Here is a 12,452-nt window from a genome sequence, read left to right as displayed (position 1 = left end):
GCAATCACATGAACTGTAGCCCACCAGGCTCCTCTGTCCTGGAATTCTCCAGGCAAGAACACTGGAGTGGGTTGCCATTTCCTCCTCCAGGGGGATCTTCCCAACCCAGGGATCGAACCCACATCTCTTACCTCTCCTACACTGGCAGGTAGGTTCTTTACCACTAGCGACACCTGGGAAGTCCCTGGGAGATATGTTATGCGATTACAATTACAGATTATCTCCTATTTCACATAATAATAACATATATAACAGCATAAAATCAAGCTCCTGAGGATTCTTCTCAAATAGTAACAACAGTGGTGATGATATTTGTAACTTATAAATGAATTTTAATAAGACTATAAATTAGCACTCTCAATCCTTAAATTTGGTGAGAAGCAAAGTAAGTAAAATGAGTTACAAGAAACAAGGACAGATATTTGTACACTGTTTCAATAACCTAGGCAGTTTATCTTGTCCCTGTGCTTTTGTTCCATACAATCAATTCCCTTGATTTACAGTTGTTTGAAGAATTACAACAATAAATTACATATACAGATTTGTAAGTTACAGAATACTAATTTTTTTAGCAAAAAAATTCAAACACTTCTCAAGCAAGAGAACAAAATCCATTCAACCTTTTCAAGAAGAACACTTTAATGGTATGATTGCTATTGCTAATATTGTGTTTTCAACGCCCTGCTCAATTTTAATCCATCAGACCTCAGAGTCCAAAACTTAACGTCTCCAAGAAGAGTGTCTTTTCTTACTCTTCTTCCCACAAATCCTCAACTCTGAAAGAGAAGGCTCACCTTTCAGATGGGCTCTTCCTCAAATCACACTGAATAAAAGTCAAAGTGTTGAAATTAACAAATGTTTGTGCCATCCCTGGAAAAAAAAAAAAATCACACAGCCCAGCCAGGCCACCTTCAAAACGCCAGCGTGTGGGGTCAGCTTAGGACAGAGCGACCCACGTCTACATCAGCACAAACCACCCCGGGAATGCACACAGATCCTGCCTTGTGCCCCTGTCTAATTTCTGGGGAGTCCTCACACAGAATAATGTCCACTTCAGTCAGAGAACCTCAGTCACCACAAAAAGAAACCTTTTTACCCTCACACTGTCTTTGTCCAAACCAGTGTGGACAGAGAATTCCTCCCAGGCCCAGCTCTCCCTGCAAACTTCGAGTCGCCCCCAGGGCTGTCTGTAAGGCCACAGAGAAGAGTAAGAATTCTCAGAACACACGCAGGTCCAAGAACACGTGCTGTGCGGGGGAGGTTTCGTCTTCATCTCTATATAAACATGCGTGTCCCCGGGTGTGCACCTGAGCCACGCCAGCTTATCTCCTCTTAGAGACTGAAGCCAAGGAACAGACGGCCACCACCCTCAGGAGCACCCAACCACGGGCCCCAGCAGCCTTTCCCCAGCGCAAAGGATGCCTTCCCCAGGGGCCTCCAGAGCCCTGTGTGGACCGGGCTCTGAAACCCAAGTGCCGGCATCCTTTGGAAGGAGGAACGAAATGCCCTCACCGGGGCAGGCACAGGCGGCTGTAACATGCAATCCCTGAGACCAGGGTCGTTCCTCCAAGCTGACCTCTGGAATGAGATGCTGCGTTATTAAAGGACTTTCTAAGTCAGAAACACGGCAGCGGACGGCCTACCATTGTAGCTTGGTAGCACTGATGCTCGAAGATGAGACGCTTCTGGCAAGTCAAGCAAAGTTCCCAACAACAGGACAGGTCAGGCCGATGCAAAGAGCCTCAGACACAGCACGTGAGAGGCTGTCATCTTGCCCCATCTGTGAAGAAGCCTAGTGGCCAGACCCAGGAAAACCCCTTCTTGCAACAAGACCTGATTATTCCCAAAACAGAAACGTCACAGGACGGTCTGCACCAAAGCACAAAAGGTGGTACGTGTCTGTACCAAAAAAAGCCCCAAATAAACCCCAAATCAAGATGCCAGGGCAGAGTTAATTAAAAATAATTTAAAATTAAATTTAGAATAATTTCTCGTTCTTTCCACTCGCCAAAGTGTTACTACATAGCTCAAAGGCACCCCTCCTTTTTTTCTATCTTAGCATAGTTTATTTTTTAACTTTTTATCTTATATTGGGGTATAGCTGATTCACAATGCTGTGATAGCTCCAGGTCGACAGTCATACACGCACCCATCCTTCCCAAAACTCTGCTCCCATCCAGGCTGCCACATAAATTGACCAGAGTTTCCTGTGCTGTACACTAGGTCCTTGTTGGTTATCCATTTAAAGACATCCTCCTCCCCCGCCTTCACCCCACTTTAAACTGTACTGCTGTTTCACTAATTATAAAAATAATTCTTTCAACAAACATTTGCTAAGCACTCGTTCAGGGGCTACATGCCCAGCAGTGAACAAAACAAAGCCTGATTTTTAAGTGTTTTCTTTCTGTACAAATACAGGCAACTCGTTGAGATAACACTGAATATGAAAAACTGAATCAGTTTTTCACTTTTAACAGTAAAGTTTTTCCCATAAGATCAGATGTTCCCTGAAAATACTTTTATTGACTACATAATATTCCACATGGACAGTGTCATAATTTGCCCAAAGGTATTTTCAAACGCTCACTGACCTCACGATAAAAACGCAAACAAGAGACGCAGCTAAACACAGCATGTTAGACCCAGATTTAGGACCTTAACGGGGAAAAGGAGGATACAACCTTACCGATCACGGACGGAGGGCAAGTACACGGTCACAGCTTCCCCGTGGGCCACGGTAAGGCCCAACTCGTGAATCTCCCTTTTTTATAAGCCCTACTCCCTCTTTGATCCAAGAGAACATTGTCTGCACAGAACAATACGTTTTCATTTCAATTTCCCTTCTTTTCAGGAAAGGAAATGTTTGCACTTCAAAGGGTTCCTTTGAAGAGCAGCCTCCGGCCCTGGCCCGTCCAGGTTAGGAGTTCCGCGGCCCCAGCGGGGCGTGCAGAGTCTGGGCGGCTGCCCACCGCAGCCCCTCTCCAGGCCAGCTCCTTCAAGGAGAGGGTCTGGTGCGGGAGAAGAAAAAACAAACATTGGAAAAATACTCGAGGCTTTTGATCGTGGCCTTCAGAGGCCCTTTCTCACACAGCCCAGGGAAACTGAGGCACAAACGCCGGGGAGCCAGGTCCTAAGAAACCAGCCCCACCCAGTAAGGAGGTCTTCTAAGCTGGCAGAGTGGAGCCCTGGGGGCATTGCTGGTGATGATCAAGGGGATGTCTGCGATAACCGAAACGCACAAGCAAGATCCACGCCTCATCCAGCAGTTTAGAACCTTCCCCGGGAACCTCAGCAAAGACTAGGATGCACAATTTAGGGTGTCCCCTTTTCTCTCTCCACTAGCCTCTCCTGCAGGCCCATGCCCCTACCCTCTGCTGAGTCTGGGGAGTCAGGGCTTCACAGCAGACAAGAGAGGGCCTGCAACATTTCTTTTCAAGTCGTGAACAAGTTCTGGGTATTTAATAATGATCTCCACCCTTCCCCACCCCGAGGGGGTTAACTGCCTGTTCAGGTGGGCAACCGGCCAGGGGGTGGGCAGGGACGTTAAAGCTTCGGCTCCAGACAGGGCGCCTGCTGCCCGGGGGCCCCAAGTCTCTGCTCGGGGCTCCCGCCCTGTGTGTTCGGGGTGCAGGTCTGAGGGATCAGGTCGCCCTGAGCTGAAGACTTCCGACCACCCACCTTCCCGCGAGCCCGCTAACCTGCCGGGCGCTCGGCCTCCTCGTGTCCTCCTCCTCTTACTTTTCTGTAGTTTCCCAGTTCTTCACAATAATGCAGTCTAACTTTTAGAAACATTTTTTCCTTAAAGAGGCTTATAAGAGAAAGTTAGACCACAGTTCCATTGAAAAAGCCTCTCCCGAAAAAGGGAACAGAAACAAGCTACCTATGCGCACATGGAAGGGACATTATTTGAACAACGGAAAGTTGACTGTGGACGAGATGACAATGTCATAACGTTAAATTTCCTGGTTTTGATGTCGTACTGTGCTCATGTAAGAGAACGAGAATAACCTTACTAGGAAACACACTGAAGCTTGCAGGGCGGTAAATCAAATGACATGATGTCTTCGACTTATTCTGAAAGGGTTCAGGAAAAAATACATATATGTGTGTGTGTAGATTAACTGATTGACAGATAAACAGAAAAAAGGAATAAAATATAAGCAACGGGTGATTTGAAAAAACTGAGGAGCTCCTCTAACTCCTGCAACTTTTTCTTTAAGTCAGAAGTATTATTCATGAAAAGCTGAAAAGTAAAAGAAGAGAGGAGAGAGGCAGGCAGCACTCCAGGCCTCACGACAAGACCAAGGTCCCAGCCACTGGGGCCCAGTCTCTCCAGGACTGCTGCTACCCTGGCTACCCTGGCTCAGACAGCCCCCGTCCCCAGCATTCTGAGGGTGTCAAAGAAGCATCTCACAAGGAAGGAGACCCCGCCCCACCTCCCACACTACTGAAGTAAAGATCTGGGCCCAAGGACCACTGCCACCAGCCTTGAGAAGGCAGGGGCAGAACCGGGAGGGAAACCACGCTTCCCTGCAAATCAGAGCCCCTGCAGAGAGCCCCCCACCCCAGCAGAGCTGGAGGCGGAGCAGAGAGGACTGATGCAGACCAGAGAAGCAGGGCTCCCCGGGGCCTGGCCAGAAGCCCCACATCCAGCCAGCTCTGGTGATGCCAACGCCAGACTGCTGCTAACCCAGAAAGAATGTGGCCCAGCCTTGTCACACACGTGCCAGCGCCAGGTCTGACCACTGGCCAGCACAGCTGTCCCGGGACTCCAGAGCTCCAGCTGCACCAGGAGCCAGGGCTCAGAGAGAAGAGGGCTGCATGCCAAAGATGCAGGGGCAGATAGAGAAATAACGCGGGCCGCCCCACAGCGGTGGGACAGCTGGCTCCTGCACCTCCAGAACTTACTTGGAACCCAGAGAGCCCGGGGGGCCTCGCATCTCCAGGTCCATGTGCTTATCTCAGGGCCCACCTCAGGCCCGCGCACACACGGATGCCAAACCACAGCCCCGAGACAGCTGCAGCCCCAGACAAGGCCGTGATGCCCACGGCCCTGGGCACATTCGGTGTCAGGACCCTGTGGCTAGGTCCCAGGGGCAAATCCACGCTCTGCCGCTTACAACCCACACCTGTGCCCATTAACAACTTGCATCCCTTCTCCAGGCCCCCTCCCCATCAGCCAAACAGCAGAACTGACCTCATTGGGTGGCTGTGAGAATTAAATAAAAAACACAGAAAGCGCGAAGCCCACAGTGAGCGCTCACAAGGGCTTGTAGTCTGAGTCTTACTCAGCCCCAGGGCCTCTCCCTTCCTTCCTACTTGGTCTAAGAGACTTTGGTTAATGGCAAATAAAAAGATTTGGGCAGATAAAAGGATTCAGAGAAAGAGAGCGTTTCCGTGCCAACCTGAAAAGGTCAGCACAAGCATCTTCACGGGCGGGAAGACAACGGTGACAAGGATGTGATGAAACACCAGTCAGACGGCGGTCCCTTCTTTCCCCTCGCCAGCATCCCCAGTGATGGCCCGCCACCCACCCACCCACCCCCACCCCACCCCACCCCTCTCAAGGATCTACATCACCCCTCCAGGAAGGAGGAAAAACGGTGGGAAACAGACATGGCCCAAGTTTTTAACCCCAAAGCCCTCAGCGTAAGTTGGACAAAATGTCTGGGATTGGGATGGATGAGGGTGAACACCTTCCAAACAGACACACATGCACAGCCTTTCTCACTCAAGCACACATATAGGCACGTGCACACAGACATAGGCAGGCAAACACTGAGAACGGGGCCGGGAGTTCTGCCTCCCAGAGGCGTGGAAGAAAAGTGGAAGTGTTCGTCAGTCGTGTCTGACTCTTTGTGACCCCGTGGACTGTAGCCCGCCAGTCTCCTCTGTCCAGGGGGTTCTCCAGTCAAGAATACTGGAGTGGGTTGCCATTTTCTTCTCCAGGGGATCTTCCCCAACCAGGGATTGAACCCATGTCTCCTGCATTGAAGGCAGATTCTTTACCATCTGAACCACCAGGGAAGCCAGCCCGAGACATGAGGAGGATTCAAACCCAAGGTTGTGGATCTGAGATCTGCAGAACCGGCCTCCCTGACACCAGGCCCTACACCACCCCCTGCAGTGCGGACCCAGCTCCAAGGAGAAGGGACTACACGTTAACATCTCGGGAAAGTGGGCGAGCAGAACAAAGCTGTTGCAGATTTTGTTTTTCTCCATGCTGAAATCAAAGAACTGAGCTTTCTCTCCAATATAATAGCGAATATTTACATGAAGCACTTGGTGTGTATCAGAGTTATGTGAGGTGCATAACCTGGATAATGGCCTCATTTAAATCCCCTCAACCCTACACAGTGGGTACTAGAAGTCAATTACTCTGCAGGCAATACAGAAAAGAATTTAAATGTGGCTCTGAGAAACATCTTAGAAAAAGGCATTTTAGAGTTAAGTGGAGCCCGCTCTGGGGAGGGGGGCCATGAGGAGAGCGGGCGTGGGGGGGCCGCCCGGGATTGGCACCGTAAGCGGGTCTCGAGGCAGAGCCCGCTGTGTGCCCAGCACGTGCGCAGCAGCCTCTACTCCTACGTAAGTAGGAAAGCACTTGGTTCTCCTACACAGGAATCTTATCTGCACAGATATTTGGAAGCTCTAGGGCAGGAAGACAGAGTGTTAAGGACACAACTGCGTCCAGAGGGGAAAGGTGATTCCGGGAAAAGGGAGACAGGGTGGAAATCCACACTGTCCTGCTAACGCAAGACCTCGTTTCTCCCTCCTCTGTTTAAACCCACCCTCTCGGGAGCCTGTGAAGCCTTTCTGGAGCTTGACTTCTGGTTGCGCTTATCAGGAGGCTGGCAGAGGAAAGAACTTATTTCATGAAAGACACTAAATGTGTTGACTTAGTACCTTTATTGGGCTTCCCTGGTGGCTCAGATGGTAAAGAATCTGCCTGTCAATGAAGGAGATACGGGTTCGATCCCTGGGTCGGGAAGATCCCCTGGAGGAGGGAATGGTAACCCACTCCAATATTCTTGCCTGGATAATCCCAAGGACAGAGGAGCCTGGTGGGCTACAGTCCAAATGGTTGCAAAAGAGTCAGCCACGACCGAGCGACTAAGCACACAGGCACACTCAATCCGGCACGCCAGTCTTTTGGTATTTACCCAGAGGAGTCACTGCATCATTACAAAGCTGAGAGGGAGGCTTCACACGTTTGCAGGGGCTGGACCATCCACAGGACCTTCCAGAGGCAGCACACAGATGCGACAGAACTGGCCGCAGGGGCCTCGGGGACCCCATTCTTGGCAATGGACCACCGGCCCCAGCTCCTGGAAGCAGCATCCTCACTTCAGGGCAATGATCTGAGGCTGCACTGAAGCTGTAAAGCCTTCGAACTCCACACTGACGTGGTCTCTTCCCCAAATCTACCACTTGGCGGTGCCCCCTCCTCCCCTGCTAGTGATAACAACCAGAGGAAAAGCCAAGTGACAGACCCATGTGTGGTGTGATGGGGGACCTCAGGTCAGAATCTATTCCAACATGTGGCCTGTGTCCCCTGGATGAGCGAATCGTGACACCTTTGCAGGGAAATGAGGACAGCAGCCCGCCCAGTCCTTTCACCACGTGCTGCCCGTCCTTCCAGCAGCTTCACAGAACGCACTGAACCACCACGGTAGGCTGTGACTCGCTTTGCGTAAGTGTCGGGGTGGCTGGTGTCAAAGCTGCTTTGGAATTTGGGGGGAATACCAGAATACAGAGAAAGAGAAGCCGCTGAAGTCACTGCAGGGCTGATAACCTGCCGCCAAAGAGGCTACTCTTCTCCTCCCACTGGAAGTGACCTAAAACCTTGGGGGTGGATACAGCTTCAGCCTGAAGCCCAGGGCCAGCGGCCTCAAGCCCAAGAAACCCCTGGAAGGCAGGCGTCCTGAAGACCAGGAATGAAAAAGCAGGCCCACCCCATGGCTGCTGTCCCGCTGCGGGGCCGACCAACTAACCACAGTCCAGAAGCCCTCTGGAGGGCGCAGGAGGCCGGGGTATCGCACACGACTGCAACAGGGCAGGTGGGGCTCAGTCCTGTCTGTGAGCATGCAAGGGTCTGAGAAAAGCCAGCTGTGCCTGTTACAAAGTCCTTCCCAACACGCTCTTCCCGACCTTACCAGGACGGTGGCTCCGCTCTCCTGGGACCCACCTCTCCGGCCTCACCTGGATTCTTCCTTTAAATCCACAGAGGGAGCGAGGACACCAGCCTACAGATGGCGCAGAGCTCAACCAGTCACGTTTCTACCAGTTCCACCCTGTCCAAGCTGCCACCATCCAGCCTGCACAGAAGTGACACACGGTCACTCTCGCTTGCGTAGAAAGAAGCTCGACTTGCGTTTCTTTCCCAGACCTGACTACTAGCCTCTGCGCTGGCCTGCCCGCCTCTGTGCCCGCCCCTTCCCCATCTCTTCTCCACACCGGGTCTGAAGGGACCCTTGCCCTCTGGGACAGCTGCCCACCACTCTCCGTCCCTGAGAAAAAAAGTCAAGTCCTCCCGTCCCAGGGGCCTGCCCTCAGCTGGAGCAGATGGGGGTGGGCCCGTCTGCAGATGCACTCCAGGTGGAAGAATGGCCATCTCAGAAGATGCCTATGGCCCAGATAACTCCAGTCAAAGTGTTACTCCCTCGTTCATGTCTGACTCTTTGAGACTCCATGGACTGTAGCCTGCCAGGCCACTCTGCCCATGGTATTTCCTAGGCAAGAATCCTGGAGCAGGTTGCCATTGCCTTCTCCAGGGGATCTTCCCAATCCAGGGATCAAACCTGTGTCTCCTTATTGGCCAGCAGATTCTTTACTGTCTGAGCCACCGGGGAAGTCCAGACAACTCCAGGGTCAGAGGAAAATGTTTCTTCCCCAAACAAGGACACACTTATTCCAGCTTCAAATTCCTCCCTGGGATTAACGGACCAATACCTCCAAATACATGGTTAATAATGAAAGGGATTAATTTAATTAGACACAAGGCAGGGCCCTCCAACATAATTACATATTTTTACTGGCCTGAGTAGACAAGAAACTACAGACTAGAACAATCAGTAGACATGTGTTTAATTCCATCAAAGAATGAAAGCTTCTACCAGATATAATTAACATGTGTCTTAAAAAACAAGCTCCCCAAGGCCAGCAATCTCATGTTTCAAGCCCTGTTTTCCTTTAAAGCAAATAATTATATGCATAAGAGCATCCATGTGGCTCAATCCAGATTTAAACAACCGAGAGTACATTTCTGATCTCTATTCATGCTCGTCCTGTTCAAGTGAAAACTCCTCTGGCACGCTTTAAATTTTATCTCCAATAATTAAACATGATCTTAATATGCTAAAACCTTTCAAAACTCTTTGAACCCATTGTTTACTCTGTCCCCCTAAGTTTCTATTCTGACTGTGGGACTTAAAGGCCTTTCGTTTTAATGACACAGGGGTGTGTTCAGTGTAAAAATAATAATTTCCACTGAGATCAACTAAAAATGTTGGGGTGGGGTGGGGATAAATGTATCATGGTTTCCTAATATCAGAACCACACACAAGTGGCAAGAAACTGTTAAGATAAATCCCACAGAAATTGCAATTCAAATTAAGCACAATGAGGAAGCTCTGCCAGAGGCCAAAACACAGTTCTCCCCGTCACATGTTTAAGAGCTCATTTAGGGAAATACACCTGGAATGGAAACCCTGGCCCCCTCCTCTGTCGAGGAGTCTGGAATAAAATCTACTCCAGGTTACACCTGAGAGCCTCAGGGTGGGTGCTGGGCAGTGTGGTTTTCTTCCAGGGGCACTTGCCTGGCTGTCCTAATCACACAGGTCAAGCACCTCTCCCCTCCGGTTCTCAGAGCCACGGAAAAGGGATAAGACCAGCGAACAGGGCACGCGGCGGTAGTACTACTACAGCGCGAGGCTGCTGTGTACACACAGGTCTCAGGATGACCGCCGACCGCCTGGCCTGGGAAGTTTTCTACTACGTAGAAAGGAACACACGGAGAATAGGTCGTCTCGGTGAAGCCGGAACTTCCTCCCACCAAAAAAAACCATACGGGAGCCGTGATCACCGGCCGGAGAGGCCAGTTCGGGTCACAAGGAAGCCCACCCGGTGCGGGGGGGTGGGGGGGTGGGGGGGGGAACTTCCCCTAAGTAACCCCCCGTGGGGGACTGGGTAAGAGGTGGAGGCGGGCCGGGGAACTTCCAGGGGTTCCAGGGAGGAATAGAGGTGGGCGCCCCGGCCAGCGCACGGGGTACGCAGCGCCGTCACCAACCGGCCACCTGCCGCGGGACCACCCCGCGTCCCCCCCGGGGCTGGCTCCGGACGCGCGGCCGATGACACGTCGCGGACCTCGTGGCGGGGTGGGGTGCTCCGTTGTGCGCCATGTAAGGGAAGGTCTCCCGGATGCCCGCCGAGTCCTGTGCGCGCCCACCCACCCGCTCCGGCCCCGTAACCACCGGTGCGTCCCGGCGCCCAGTGCCAGGCAGGGCACGCGTGGCACCCACCCCGAGGCGCCAGGACGCCCACGCTTACTCACGGGGTGTTGCATCATGCACCACGCCGCGTCTTCAGGGAAGCAAAATGGACTCCGTATCTGAGACAGCCGCATGGGCACCGGCCGCGCGCACCGCCCGCCCGCCTGCCAGCCCGGCCCGCGCGCCCACCCAGAGAGTGCCAGCGCACCCCCCGCCCCGACCCCCCGCGCGCGCGGACCCTGCGCTGCCCTGCCGCGGCCCCACGCAGCGCCGGGATCACCCCCCACCCTACGAAGGTGACCCAGACTCGGCAGGCCGGGCACTCACCAAACCGGCAGGGAGGCAGGATGCGGGCAGAACCGTCGCTGGACAGACGCCCTAGCCAGGGCTGGACTGATGGACGCTCGGTCGGACGGAGGCGCAGCTGGACTGGACGGACGGTCGGCCGAGGATCGGTGGGACTGCCGGATGATCTGGCCGAGGCGCGGCGCGCGGGATCGGAGGCTGGTGTAGCCGACAGCTGGTAGTCCCGCGCTCCGCTAGCAGGGGACCCGCGGCTCACACCTGCCCGCGCGGAGTGAATGAAGTGTGGAGGGCGGGAGGCATCCTGCGCGCGAGTTTCATCAGCCGCGCCCCGCGCCCGCCCTCCCCGGCGCCCGCCCACCCCGGCGCCCGCCGCCCGGGCCAGCGGGCCCGCGTCACCGCCGGGCACCAATGGCAGCGCGGCGCGGCCGCGGCTCCCGGGGCCGACCGCGGTGGGGGCGGGGCGCGGGGCGGGGCTCGTCTGCTTCGCGCACGGGGCCCCGGCCTGGGATTCCCCCGCCGTGGGCGGCGCTTGCAGACGCTGCGGCCGTCGCCCGCCCCTACCCGCAGCCCCGCCCCCACACCAGAGTGGACCAAGCTGGTGTGACACCCACCCCCCGCCCCGGACTGTCCACCCCCGATCACTGGCCCCAGCGAGCGGACAGACACCACGCTCTCGGCCAGTTTGCCTCCTCTTAAATGAAAATATTGGGGAGACACGTGAAGGTGTTTTGGGTTTTTTTTAAGTATTATTGTAAATCTTTTCTTTGCCATCGGAATATTTATGACTATTGCCTATTTTTAATAAATATCACATCCTCGCCCCTTGTCAGGAAGGACCAGAAAGCCCGAGTGCGCCTGTGTCCCGGCGGCGGGACTTTGCAGGCATGTCACCGCGGTTACTTCCGCACCTGCTGTCCCCATGAGGGAGGTAGCAGAGACCGAATTACCCCCGTGCTCACCTCGCAGGCTTCCTCTTTGCTCCAAAAACCCAAGCAAGAATCACGCTCTCTAGAACTCCAGTAACCTTTGACATGAAAGAGGTAAGTAGGTCATAAATTAATCCTTCCGGCCTCCTAACTTTGTAGGAAAGAAGGAAAAACCATAGCGTGGTGTCCACGACCTTTAAATGCTCTCCACACTTCCTAACCGCCTGCCCCCCGCCCCCAACAAATGTCCTTGGTCAGTAATGGGGGCTCATTGTCACAGAGCAATATTGTCACAGAGTGCCATACACTATTACTACTCATTTATAAAGCATGTAACTGCAGGGTGCCAGCTTCAGAAATGTTTTCATGAATGCATAAAAATAGGTTAGTATTTGCAAGGCACTTTGCACAGGGCTAGAGAATTCCATGGACAGAGGAGCCTAGCAGGCTACAGTCCATGGGGTCCCAAAGAGTCCGACAGAACTGAGGGACTAACACTTTCACTTTCCCACTTGGAACAGTGCTCAAATCATAGTGAGTGACTGCAAAGGCGTTGTTTTAAAACAGTACGTTTCAATTGGAACTGTCTGTCGGTGATGTGATGCTCTCAAGTTGCATTAAGGAGGTCTCCTGTGCGGAGGAGAATCCCACCGTCTGAATCCCACCTTCCTGAATCCCAGAGTTTCCTTAACGCTGACACAGACAGACAGAAAGAAGCCTGGTTTGCCTTTGC

The 12,452-nt window shown here is 53.1% G+C and overlaps 1 protein-coding gene across 1 annotated transcript in view; it reads right to left on the bottom strand.

Annotated features, from left to right (window-relative positions):
• SLC7A1 (solute carrier family 7 member 1) overlaps positions 1–10,954 on the bottom strand; it is a 63,723-nt gene extending 52,769 nt beyond the window's left edge. Inside the window, 1 exon segment of the mRNA XM_070380476.1 lies at positions 10,815–10,954. The gene's annotated coding sequence lies outside the window, so the exon portion shown is untranslated.
• Between the last annotated feature and the right edge of the window lie 1,498 nt (positions 10,955–12,452).

This window comes from Bos mutus, chromosome 12, assembly GCF_027580195.1.
Source record: "Bos mutus isolate GX-2022 chromosome 12, NWIPB_WYAK_1.1, whole genome shotgun sequence".
Taxonomy (NCBI): Eukaryota; Metazoa; Chordata; class Mammalia; order Artiodactyla; family Bovidae; genus Bos; species Bos mutus.
This window is presented reverse-complemented; position numbering and strand designations above follow the sequence as displayed.